A 13,449-nucleotide genomic window follows, 5' to 3' on the forward strand; every position below is an offset into this window, starting at 1 on the left:
CATCCATTGCTGGTGGGAATGCAAACTTGTGCAACCACTCTGGAAAGCAGTGTGGCGGTTTCTCAGGAAATTCGGGATCAACCTACCCCTGGACCCAGCAATACCACTCTTGGAAATATACCCAAGAGATGCTCTATCATACAACAAAAGTATATGCTCAACTATGTTCACAGCAGCATTGTTTGTAATAGCCAGAACCTGGAAACAACCTAGATGCCCTTCAATGAAAGAATGGATGAAGAAAGTATGGAATATATACATATTAGAGTATACTCAGCAGTAAAAAACAATGACTTCTTGAAGTTTGCATACAAATGGATGGAAATAGAAAACACTATCCTGAGTGAGGTAAACCAGACCCAAAAAGAGGAACATGGGATGTACTCACTCATATTTGGTTTCTAGCCATAAATAAAGGACATTGAGCCTATAATTCGCGATCCTAGAGAAGCTAAATAAGAAGGTGAACCCAAAGAAAAACATATAGGCATCCTCCTCAATATTAACATTCATCAGGTGATGAAAGGAGACAGAGACAGAGACCCACATTGGAGCACCGGACTGAAATCTCAAGGTCCAAATCAGGAGCAGAAGGAGAGAGAGCACGAGCAAGGAACTCAGGACCGCGAGGGGTGCACCCACACACTGAGACAATGGGGATGTTCTATCGGGAACTCACCAAGCCCAGCTGGCCTGGGTCTGAAAAAGCATGGGATAAATCCGGACGTGCTGAACATAGTGGACAATGAGGACTACTGAGAACCCAAGAACAATGGCAATGGGTTTTTGATCCTACTGTACATACTGGCTTTGTGGGAGCCTAGGCAGTTTGGATGCTCACCTTACTAGACCTGGATGGAGGTGGGTGGTCCTTGGACTTCCCACAGGTCAGGGAACCCTGATTGCTCTTTGGGCTGATGAGGGAGGGGGACTTGACCGGGGGAGGGGGAGGGAAATGGGAGGCGGTGGCAGGGAGGAGGCAGAAATCTTTAATAAATAAATTAATTTAAAAAAAGAAAACAAAGAAACAAATAGAAACCCTGACACAACAAAACAAAATAAAAACAAACAGAAAAGATACTCAATAGTAAAAAGTTTTACAAAATTTTTTTAAGACTCTAAGTACCCTTTAGTATTCTAAGTCCACAAATTCTATTGGTTACTTCTGCAAATTTAACTCAATAGAAGCACATATAATTTTAAATAATTTAAATAGTAGCTTTAAGAATGCAAGGCAGCATATTCACTTTTAAATGAGTTTATAATTTTCATGTCTGAGTCAAATTGCTTTGAGAAGGAATATGCTAAGAAGTGATTGGAACCATGTTTTCTGCATAATGATCAAGCCAAGACTCTAGGAAAGTAATGCTGTTTAGTAGAATATAAGTTCAGAAAAGACAGAATTTGTCTACACTATCTAAAAATCTACATAACCTATTCAGCAGCTTCAGAATCTAATGGACCAGTATTGGTAATAAATCAACAAGTCTATCAAAAGAGTTTCATAACCTAGTACCATATTATAAAAACAAATATGTAATCAAATATTCATGTAGATCACATGACTGTTGGTAAGCTACAAAGTAAAGCAGTCAATGGCAATGTACTGTAAAAGATTGTAAATAGAGAGAAAAGCAAAAAACACTCAGGCAAAAACCCTGAATGTCTGCTCATAGGGCGGAAGTGCCAGACTGTGAAGAAATCAAACCAAATCCCACATTCCAGCTCCCCCCCCCCCCCCCCCCCCCCCCCCCCCCCCCCCCCCCGCCACCCCTCTTTGTGTCTTTAGCAGTTTTCCTAGCAATGTTCTCAGTGGGGCCCCCAAGTGGTCAGATGTAGAAAACACATAACTTCAGGAAGAGTGTTTGACGGGTCAAAGAACAGTGAATAGACATGAAATTTTGGTTTAAGTCAATATGAAGTCTCATGTGGTTACAGAGGACTATTACTAACACTTTTCTGTTACAAGGTAATTTATTAATAAGCAAAAGAAGGCATAAATTCAGATCTTCACTGATAGTTTTTAAGAAATGCCGCCTATACACTTTTGTCACTGCTCACCCTCTAGACTTCTAAAGTGCTAAGCAAAAACACTCGAAATTATGACATTTATACTTCGATAACTTTCAGAAAGTCTAGATTTATGGATCAGTAGAGTTACCTAAGGATATCATACACATTTCATAATCAATGTGTTTGGTACACTTGTTTTCTTACATATGGTAGCACAAACTTACAACTGTTAGAACTAGTTGGCACCCCCCGTTTTTTAGCTTGGTGTTAAAAATTAATTGTTACTTATCTGTAATAACAAATGAAACCTCCAATTATATACAGAATATTGCAAGACAGGATTCCAAATCAATATTCTCTACTCTAAAACATGATTCCTAGAAAGCATATTGAAAAGGGGCATTTAGCAATTTTATACATTACAGACAGAACCTAAAATACGAACTAATGACACTCATGATCACAAAAAAATTATTTCACTGATAATAATATCTTCCACACACTTCAGGGCAATATTTCCAAGTAATAAAATTGGATTTTATTAAAGTATATTCACCAAATAAAAATTCATAAATGTACATGTAGATATTTTTGACGAAATCCTCAGAACACAGTCACTTATCTTAAAATACAGGCATACATGTGAATTTCTATGAACGTTTTTTTATCTTTGAGTGCCAAATCAGTAAATCTGAAGAAGGGAAAACTTAAAGTCTCTTAAGAACTATTTTGAGTACTTCAAACTATCTATACACAGAAGCAATCATTATTCTAGATTATTTAAATTTATTTAATAGATTTCCCATAAGCTATCTACTATAAATTATTCTCTTTATAGACTTCAGATATGCAATATAATCACAACTTGAAAATACTGTCTTTTACAAATTGAATTTTAAGATCAATCAATACTGTGGTGGAAAAGTTAGACTTCTTCTTAAAAGGGTTAAAGATCATAAATGATATAAACAAATCTTACTCAGACCTTTGATGGGGAAAGAATGTTCTCTAAACCTAAGTACAGGTACTGTAACTTTAGTCGCTCTAAACCAGAGACTCAGAATTTTAGCTTTAGGTTCCAATTGCAGTACGAAGTTCAGATGCTTGCCACATCCCAATAACCCGTATGTATAAAGGAGCACAATCTAGGACTACACACCTACACCTCTGTCTTGCTCAACCCTCTCCCATCAGGACTTATCCTACCGTGGTATAGTTATAACATATACTCGCCATAAATACTTGAATTTATCTTACGTTATAGATGAGTAAACTGATCAATTTATTTACAACTCACATGGAAGAAATTGGAAAACTGCAGTAAAAATGATATGGTCAGCTGCTGAATGGGTTTGTTAATATCCTCACTGAAAATGTAAATCATGTTTTTATCAAAGGGTAACAGTTAGGCTGTCACAGAAACTTAAAAGAAGAATCTGAAACACACATTGTTTGATACTATCCATCGAAATGAGGTCCAGCTAAGATAGGCTAAAGATTTTATCTCCCGAAAGTACTTCTTTCCTCTTTGTTAAGATGTCACAAAACAGCATTGAAAACCTAGCCAACTACCTGTGACTAGTGAGATCATGGAGAAGAAGCTAGCACTGTCACCTTGTTAAACCAGTATACTTTCTAACTGCATTTCAAGTACTCGCAAATAAAGGGAGATCTCCTCCCTCATTCTGCAGCAGATGTGGGACTACAACAGAAATCAACAACAGTCAAAATGGTACCCAACTCCAACTGATACATCTACAACACAACTCCTTCACCTAAGGCTCAGTGAGTATCATGGAAGAGGGGACAGAAAGATTGAAGCGCTAGAGGCCCACGTGTCTGCTGTGATGTAGTATCTTCGATATTTGGTAAGAAAGCTTCAGTCATGAAATCTCACCAATATGGTCAACTAAATAAGACCTATATAATGACACCAATCATCACCATGCCAGCCAGGTTAGAGAGAAGTCTCATAAGGTCTCACACCCACAGGAATAGCTCAGGTAAAGGCAATTAATGGGTGCTGCATGACAGACAATAAGCCACAAGGCCCAGCTTATGAAATCTGCCAGGATAATCACCACAAGCTGAAGGGGAAAAAATGTGGTACATATTTATAATATAGTATTATTCAACCATAAAGAAGAGTAAAATTTGCACGTAAATGAATGGAACTAGAAATTATGGTTATAAATTAGACAGACTCAGAAAGACCTGTTCTCTCATATCCATAATCTAGGTTTTAAAAAATACACATTAAAATAGAAGATGAACTATGAGAAAGGGGACCAGTGGGGACAGGGACAAGAGAGGGTAATGGAGCAATGGTGTTTATCAGAGTACAAAACATGTATGCATGAAAATGTCATAATCCATTGTTTCATACAACCAATATGCACCAATAAAGACACCAACCTCTTTTATGGTTTTTAAGAACTTTAATTCACTTTACTCTCAATGTCCTTCCATCCTCATCAAACAAATCTTATTATTTATTTACCCTAAAGACATACCAATGACAGAATAGGTACTTTAATTTCTTTTTCTGTTACTATGATAAAAGTAACATAATGGAGAAAGTTTTTGGGTTTTTTTGTTTGTTTGTTTGTTTGTTTGTTTTTGTTTTGCTTTGTTTTTTCTGACTCTCAGTTCAAGGACGGAATCTGCCAGGCTGGGGCCCTGGTTAATTTTTTGTTAATTGACACAAGTCAGAGTCATTTGAGAAGAGGGAATCACAGTTGAGAAAATGCCCTCACTAGACTGGCCTGTGGACAGGCTTGTGGGACATTTTCTTGATTAATGGTTTATGAGAGAGGACCCAGATCACTGTGGGTGGTGCCCTCTGAGCAAGTGGTCCTGAGCTGTCTAAGAAAGCAGGCTTAGCAGCCATGAGGAGCAAGACACAGCAAGCAGAGTTCCTCCATGCCTTTTTTTTTTTTTTTTTCGAGACAGGGTTTCTCTGTGGTTTTTTGGAGCTTGTCCTGGAACTAGCTCTTGTAGACCAGGCTGGTCTCGAACTCACAGAGATCTGCCTGCCTCTGCCTCCAGAGTGCTGGGATTAAAGGCATGCGCCACCACCGCCTGGCTTCCTCCATGCTTTCTGCTGCAGTTCTTGCTTCCAGATTCCTGCCCTGCTTGAGTTCAGGTCCTGACTTCCCTCAGTGATGGACTGTCACCTGAAAGCGTAAGCTGAAATAAACCCCTTCTCTCGGTAACTGTGAACGGAACAGAACAGAAGCCCTAAGACAGCAGGTAAGTCAAGGCAGCAAGAAGTACATAAAAAATCCACAATCAGGAAGCAGAGGATGAATGCTGCTCTGCTCAGTTCTTTTTCTCCACTTTAGTTCAGGATCCCGGCCAGGGAATGGCACCACCTGCAGTGGGTGGCTCTTCCCACCTCAATTAATGACTCGAGATAACCCCCCACAGCCGCCTCCAGACTATCATCTTCCAGGTGAATCTAGATTCTGTCAAGTTCACAATTAACCACCACAATGAGCTAATCAGTAGTGTCCTTTCCTGGCCAAATTTTTGGAAATTTCTAATACCTGTCTTCTGGTCATTATTGTGACTATTGTCAATGTGGCTGTAACCGAGGGATAGCCTCCTTTTTCACTGTAGTGACTAATTAGGCCCTGTGAACCTGACCACAACAACCTACTCACTTATGAAACACAAAACTAATGCCACCAAAAGCCTCAGTGTCTCCTTCAAGCGGGCGACCAGGTCAATCAGGAGAGTAGCTAGCAGACAGATATACTCTGGCCTGGAGACACATGACAAGGACTATAAGATGGCTGCTTATTATATATTCTTTAGTTTTTTTGTCAACTTGACACCAACTAGAGTCACCTTGGAACAGGGAACCTCAATGGAGGAATCGCCCCGAAAAGACTAGCCTGTGGACGAGAGTCTGGGACATGACTGATGTGGGAGGGCCAAACCCAGTGTGTGTGGTCATGGGTTATAAGAAAGCAAACTGAGTGAGATGTGGCAGTAAACAACTTTGCTCTATGGCTTCTGTGTCAGTTCCTGCTTCTGGATTCCTGGTTGAGTTCCTGCCCTGACTTCTCTCAAGGATGGACTGTGAATGGGATGTGTAAGCCAAACAAACCCTTTCCTACCCAAGTTGCTTTTGGTTAGTGTTTCATCATAGCAGCAGAGTAAACTGGAAGTGGGGCAGGATTTATGTTCTCACATTCCACCCTAATCTTCCCAAAGAATGCCACCTCAAATGGGTGACAAGAGGCTAGTCCCTTACTGTGTTTGTTTGCTAGTTGCACTGTGCCTACAAGCACACAATATGGTGGGGATATTTTGTTCTTGTTGTTGAGACAGGGTTTCTCCATAGCTTTGGAGTCTGTCCTGGAACCTACAGCTGTTGAAGACCAGGCTGACCTCGAACTCACAGAGATCCGCCTGTCTCTGCCTCCCGAGTGCTGGAATTAAAGGCTTTTTTTCAATCAGGTAAAAAAGCAGTAAAGAGACCACCATATCTGCATGTCAGAAAATGAATTCATGGTAGCAAATCAAAACATACTGCTTTCAATAGACAATTCATGTCTTTTGTTAAAAAGCTTTCACCAATAGGCTGGTATGAAGTTTTACTTTGCAGATTAAAGAGGCACAAGAGAGGTACACTGTTTGCCAACAGAAGGAAAGACCAACAACTTTTGTTACATGCTAGTTCATCAAGATGTAGGCAAGGGGCCCTAGAAACTGTTGACACAGCCTAGCAGGCCGGTAAACAGCTGCTGAACTATACTTGTGGATTACTGACATATACTAGTCCCCCACAAAACCTATAATCAGTTTTTTCACTTCCTCAGATTCTTTCAATTTATGCTCTATCATTCTTGAAGTGAGGCAATCAAAACTGGATGCAGGTGTTCCATTTAAAACTCCAACTTTTAAAAACACTCTTGGTTTTCTCGCCTGCTGCTAAGCGACAGGATGGCATCCTTACTGAGCTGTCTGCCATTCCATTCTCAAAAGTGTAAACAGGCTCAGACTGTTAACAGTAACTCAGACTGCTCTGGGAATGCACAGGACTTATCTGCAAGACACCCCTGATGCACAAATCAGAACAGAAATATGTGGTAAAGAGATTTTGTTATTTTCAACAGAAGCCTCCAGGTTTTTAGAGCAATTTTTCTATGATCTTATATATTGTTACAAATTTAACTATATAACCATGAAGAGCAGACCTAGATTCAAAAAATGAATGTAAAAATTTTTCTGGGCCATATCTTCTGAAATTTTAATAAATCTATGAAATGGAAACATTGCCTACTCTCGCTGGAATGGTCAGAGGTAAATATCAGTACAGAGTGTCTGGCAAAGCAAACAGAATGCATTCCAAAATTTTTCAAACTTTAGAACTAAAACATGTCTTCAAATCCCTTTAAGTCTTTGTTTGTTATACACAGACTTAAGTTTTACAAAATTACACAAGCATACTATATTTACTAATATGAATTACATAGAAATATAAAATATAACTTTATTGTATCATAATTTGATATGTAGCATCAATACTCCACAACAGAGTCAATACCCTGTAACATTGATATTTCCTTATTTTTCATTTCAAGTGTAAAGGTTGAGGTGTCACAGTGGAATATACCTGTAATCCCAGCCACTCAGGAGATGGAGACAAAAAGGCAGCTAGAGCCCAGGGGTTCAAGAACAGCCTGGGCTTCATAGTGAAAATTAAGAAATTAAACAAGGCACTGTAAAAATTATGGACCTTTAAAAACAAAACAGTCTCTCTAAAAAGCTCAGTTTCATCCTTTTTTTCCTCATATATATCTTCAAGGCAATGAAGTACATTTAAAATCAGATCCAGACATTAGAACATGCTGCTGCTGATTATGTAGAGAGGTAAGAGAGGTCAGTCTCCTTACTGCCATCTTTATCTGCTTATTTCCATTCACCAACACCATTAGCCATTCACCAACACCACTAGCCATTCACCAACACCACTAACCATTCACCAACACCACTAGCCATTCACCAACACCACTAGTCATTCAACAACTCCATTAGTCATTCAACAACTCCATTAACCATTCACCAACACCATTAACCATCAACCAACACCATTTGCCATTCACCAACACCACTAGCCATTCACCAACACCACTAGCCATTCACCAACACCATTAGTCATTCAACAACTCCATTAGCCGTTCACCAACACCACTAACCATTCACCAACACCACTAGCCATTCACCAACACCATTAGCCATTCACCAACACCACTAGCCATTCACCAACACCACTAGCCATTCACCAACACCATTAGCCATTCACCAACACCACTAGCCATTCACCAACACCACTAGCCATTCACCAACACCATTAACCATTCACCAACACCACTAGCCATTCACCAACACCACTAGCCATTCACCAACACCACTAGCCATTCACCAACACCACTAGCCATTCACCAACACCATTAGCCATTCACCAACACCACTAGCCATTCACCAACACCATTAGCCATTCACCAACACCATTAGTCATTCAACAACTCCATTAGTCATTCAACAACTCCATTAACCATTCACCAACACCATTAACCATCAACCACACCACTAGCCATTCACCAACACCACTAGTCATTCAACAACTCCATTAGTCATTCAACAACTCCATTAACCATTCACCAACACCATTAACCATCAACCAACACCATTAGCCATTCACCAACACCACTAGCCATTCACCAACACCACTAGCCATTCACCAACACCATTAGTCATTCAACAACTCCATTAGCCGTTCACCAACACCACTAACCATTCACCAACACCATTAACCATCAACCAACACCATTAGCCATTCACCAACACCATTAGTCATTCAACAACTCCATTAGTCATTCAACAACTCCATTAACCATTCACCAACACCATTAACCATCAACCAACACCACTGGCCATTCACCAACACCACTAGCCGTTCACCAACACCATTAGTCATTCAACAACTCCATTAGCCATACACCAACACCATTAACCATCAACCAACACCATTAACCATTCACCAATATCATTAATCATTCACTAATACCATTAACCATCAGGTCATTCAAAGGATGTGGGAGTAGAAGGGAGGAAGTAACAAATGCTTTACTTAATAAGGAATAGGCTTGCAGACAAACTGGAAAGAAGCCAGCTGACAGAACTCCTTCTCTTCTTCACAAGGTATACTTAGTGTCCATGGAAGAATCTGTTGGAGATCCCCAAATGAAGAAGTAACAAAATTGAGAAAAGCACAAATAGAGCTTAAATATATGTGAGAGGCATTAAAGGTAAAACATTCCTGGGGAAGTTTTTCTCAGTTTTAAACCTATCATTTATATCACTAAAACAGCATCATCTTCAAATTTTATTGTACATGAACTTCAGATAAATGAAAACAATTTTGGGGCTGGAATGATGGTTAAGATCATTGACTACTCTTCCAGAGATCCCAAGTTCAATTCCCAGCAACCATCTTTAATGAGATCTGATGCCCTCTTGTGGCATGCAGGCAAACATGCAGACAGAATATTGTATAACAAACAGATCTCAAAAAAAAGTAAACCCATTATATATATAAAACAAACATTAAAAATTGTTAATTTAGCAGATGAATCGCCAAAAAGTAGGTAAGAGGTAAGATGAAGAACCATCTAAATTTTATATAATATATACATACAGTGAATGGGTTTACATCAATATTTAAGCAAGTGGAGAAAGCTAGAACTAGTACCATCCAGAACCCCCTCCTCTCTCTCTTTCTCCCTCTGTGTGTATGTTTGTCTATTCTTACGATAGGAGATCTCAATCCCTTACATCACTTTACAAAACATAACCACAGTTCATCAGTTTCTTGAAGTAAATTTAAGAAAGCCATTGACTAATAATTTATTTACAATTAGGTTGTATGAATATATAACATTTCAAAAGTTTATTTCCACAAATCATCACCAATGTAAGATGTCCTGCAAGTTTGGTTTTACCTTATTTTCTTTTTCAAGACATCTTTAAAAGTATATTGTAATTCTTCTTAAAGTCAAATAATCAAAGAAATGAAAACAGAGGTATTAGAAGGACCAAGACATCACAAGGAATCAGCCCCCAGAATGAACAAACCAGGAGTGAACCATAAAGTTCACAAAGACTGAATTGACAGAGCCTGTATAAGTCAGACAGATGTCCTCCGCACTTATGTTATGGTTGTGAAGGTGGGAATGGGAGCTTCCTTTGACTTGTTAGCCTACTTTTGGAACCCTTTCCCTCCTACTGGGTTGCCTTCTCCAGCCTTTTTATGAGGGTATTTGCCTAGTCTTACTATTACTTGATATGTCATGTTTTGTTGAAATCTCTGGAGGCCTGCGGGGAGAGATAAGTGGAAAAGACTAAAAGGAGGAGGTAGGGGAAGAAGAAGAGAGAAAGAGAACAAGAAAGAGAAAGAGAAAGAGAGAGAGAGAGGGAGGGAGGGAGGGAGGGAGGGAGGGAGGGAGGGAGGAAGGAAGGAAGGAAGGAAGGAAGGAAGGAAGGAAGGAAGGAAGCAAATGGATATCAAGGGCTAAAATTCTGTTCAGTAACAAGGCAGTCTTGTTACAAAGTTTGAAAGGTGGGCAAATAAGAAAGAAATTCACAAATTGTAAAAGAAAGTTTGGTAACTGATAATTGTTTTGTCTTTTAAAACATTTACATGAATGAATTATAAACTTAAGGAAGTCAGAGTAGGAACAATAAAACATAAATATTATGAAACCAATATGGAATCACATAATAAATGAAATGCGTAGTAAAATAACACTATAACTATGCAATTATTATTACTTATTGAATTCCTTATATCATCAGGCAGATAATCTTTCCAAGATCGATGCAAATGAATTACAAAGTTTTCAAAGCCAAAAATTTTATGTAAAAAGTTTTTAAAAGCAAGGCACTGAAAATATAAACAAACAAACAAACAAACAATTAAAAGGCATTATCTCATTCATAAGGTTTCAAGCTGTCCGTACACTGACCAATAAAGTACATATTTGCTTAAGTCTTTTAAAATAACTATAGTTTATTAATCTAAACTATACAGTCACATAAAATATAATTATTAATCACAATAGCATAAAACATACATACCAACAAGTTGCATGCAAATATTATTACAGTAGATGTAACAAACCATGGCATTTCAGAATAGATAATACTATTTAAGACAGCAGATAAAAATTTTTGACAGTTAAAAATTTGACAGTTAAAAATTTTACAGCCACATAAATGATGGCTCATTTTTCCACAGACAACTGAAACATGGGCTATCTTTAAAGTGATACTTTACAGTCTTCTCATTTTACAAATAAAAGTCTTAGGGTGGGTAAGTCTTAAGACTTAGTCTAGATCACAAAGGCTATCACTGGCAGAATCATAACTGGAATAGCCTTCTTCCTATGATCCCAGATCACCTCTTACATTCCAGTTCAACAATCTCCACCAAACTGATCCCAACTGCATTTGATCAGAGCTCCTATCCACACATTCAATGTCTATAAATTACAGGGGAAAACTATACTCCACATCTGCTATGAAATCAAGTGTCCACTCAGATGTGTTACTAAAAATGGCATAAGCCTACATGGTTTTTAAAGTGCATTCTGATTATTCACATTTATTCAAATCAAAGAAATAATTTCATAAATACTTTACTAAACTGAGATAGCCCAAGCCTGATTAAGAATGAAAAGATCATAACTGATCTCGCTGAAGACAATATACATAACCAACATCTATAAGAATAGATCTTACTATGAAACTAGCTCTGTAGCAAATGCTTACATGCACTAAAACATTCAATCCTTACAGCCTTTCAAGATGGTGTATGTCTCTAGTTTATAAAAGGGAAGTACTGGAAGATAATAACCTCAAGACATACAATTAGGAAGTGATCATCCACATCCATACCCAAATAATATGGTTCCAAAATTCTAGGAAACCAACCTAGCTATGCACTAACTTTAACACTATGGAGGGAGCGGGGAGCACAGCTCCATGGTAGAGGGAGTGTTTTGCACATCCAAGGCTCTGGGCTCAATACCCAGACCCAAACATGAACAACAAACCACAAAGGGATTACCCAGAAATGTAGGGATTCCGTTAACTGAGGCCCAAAATTTTACTATATTTCCATATAATATTCTTAATTAAAATAAGGATGATCAAATTAAAACCACCTGCTGTATGAGATGTTGTCTGTTTAATTCACCATAAGTTCCAAGCATATGGAACCCAATGATAGGTCCAGTCAAATATTTGGTATGTGATTAAAAAAAGAAAAGTTAGAGATTCCCATTGCATTAGGAAAAACACTGACAAATCTGTCAAAACTCTATGATTCTATATTTACAAAATTCTACCTAGTAAGCAATACTTCAAAAACTAGAAAAAGTATTAATTTCCTGATTATGTAACTATAAGATAATAAAGTCCAAGAGTTGTAAATGAATCAGTAAGAGGAACACATATGAGAAAAATACATCTAAAGACCCAAATTTCCTTCTATATTAATAATAACCAGTGAAAGTTAAATGAAAGGGAAAACTAGCACCTGAAAGTGTAACATGCAACACATAAGTGGAGCCAGAACTACTCGGGAGCTAAATGAGGAGAACGACAGTGTATCTTTAGATGAAACCAGATCTCCATGAGCAGACGGGAAGTTCTATCAGAGAACAACACGGAATGGAAGGACATCTCAGTGAAACCCCTGATAAGTGTATATACGTAAGTATGTAGTCACACAAAAAGCTATTGAGCAGAAAAGTGAGGAAGCCTTTCCTTCACACTAAAGCATTACACTACAAACTCCTCTGACGCTACATGACCTTGAATAACTGCTTATATTCTCTAGGAATGCATAAATACATTACACATAATTTAGTACTCATAATGACCCAGTGAGATCTGTATTTTATCTTAGATGCTCAACACTCAAGGCACGTAAAGGTCCACTTCATTGGAGATTACCAGTTCAAGAAATGTACTGGGTTCATTTATACACTCATTTAGTAGATAATTGCTTATGGTCAATCTTGACCAAATTCTGTTCTAGAACCTGGAAACAATGCAATGAAAAAGAAGGGCAATATTCACCACCACCTCTAAAATTATGTATCCTAATGTGAAGAGACAGAATACAAGCAGGAAAATATCAATCATACTAGAGCAGGGATACGAAAAAGGAAATAAAACTGGGTAATACAAGAGATGCAAAAAGAAAAGAGGTTTCTTCTAGTCAGTGTTCAAGAAGCCATCTTAAAAATGTAAATGAGCTATGACTCTGCTAATTATTAAGAAATGTAATATGCTGGGAATACAGTGCAGATAATGAGATGAACAAAGCCCTGTGTTGGGATTAAAAAAGAATGCTCA

The 13,449-nt window shown here is 38.1% G+C and overlaps 1 protein-coding gene across 2 annotated transcripts in view; it reads right to left on the reverse strand.

Moving 5' to 3' along the window:
* Fbxl4 (F-box and leucine rich repeat protein 4) overlaps positions 1–13,449 on the reverse strand; it is a 75,814-nt gene that overhangs the window by 19,400 nt on the left and 42,965 nt on the right. The gene's annotated exons all lie outside the window — the stretch shown is intronic.

The sequence above is a fragment of the Microtus pennsylvanicus genome, chromosome 5 (genome assembly GCF_037038515.1).
Source record: "Microtus pennsylvanicus isolate mMicPen1 chromosome 5, mMicPen1.hap1, whole genome shotgun sequence".
In the NCBI taxonomy this organism is placed as follows: domain Eukaryota; kingdom Metazoa; phylum Chordata; class Mammalia; order Rodentia; family Cricetidae; genus Microtus; species Microtus pennsylvanicus.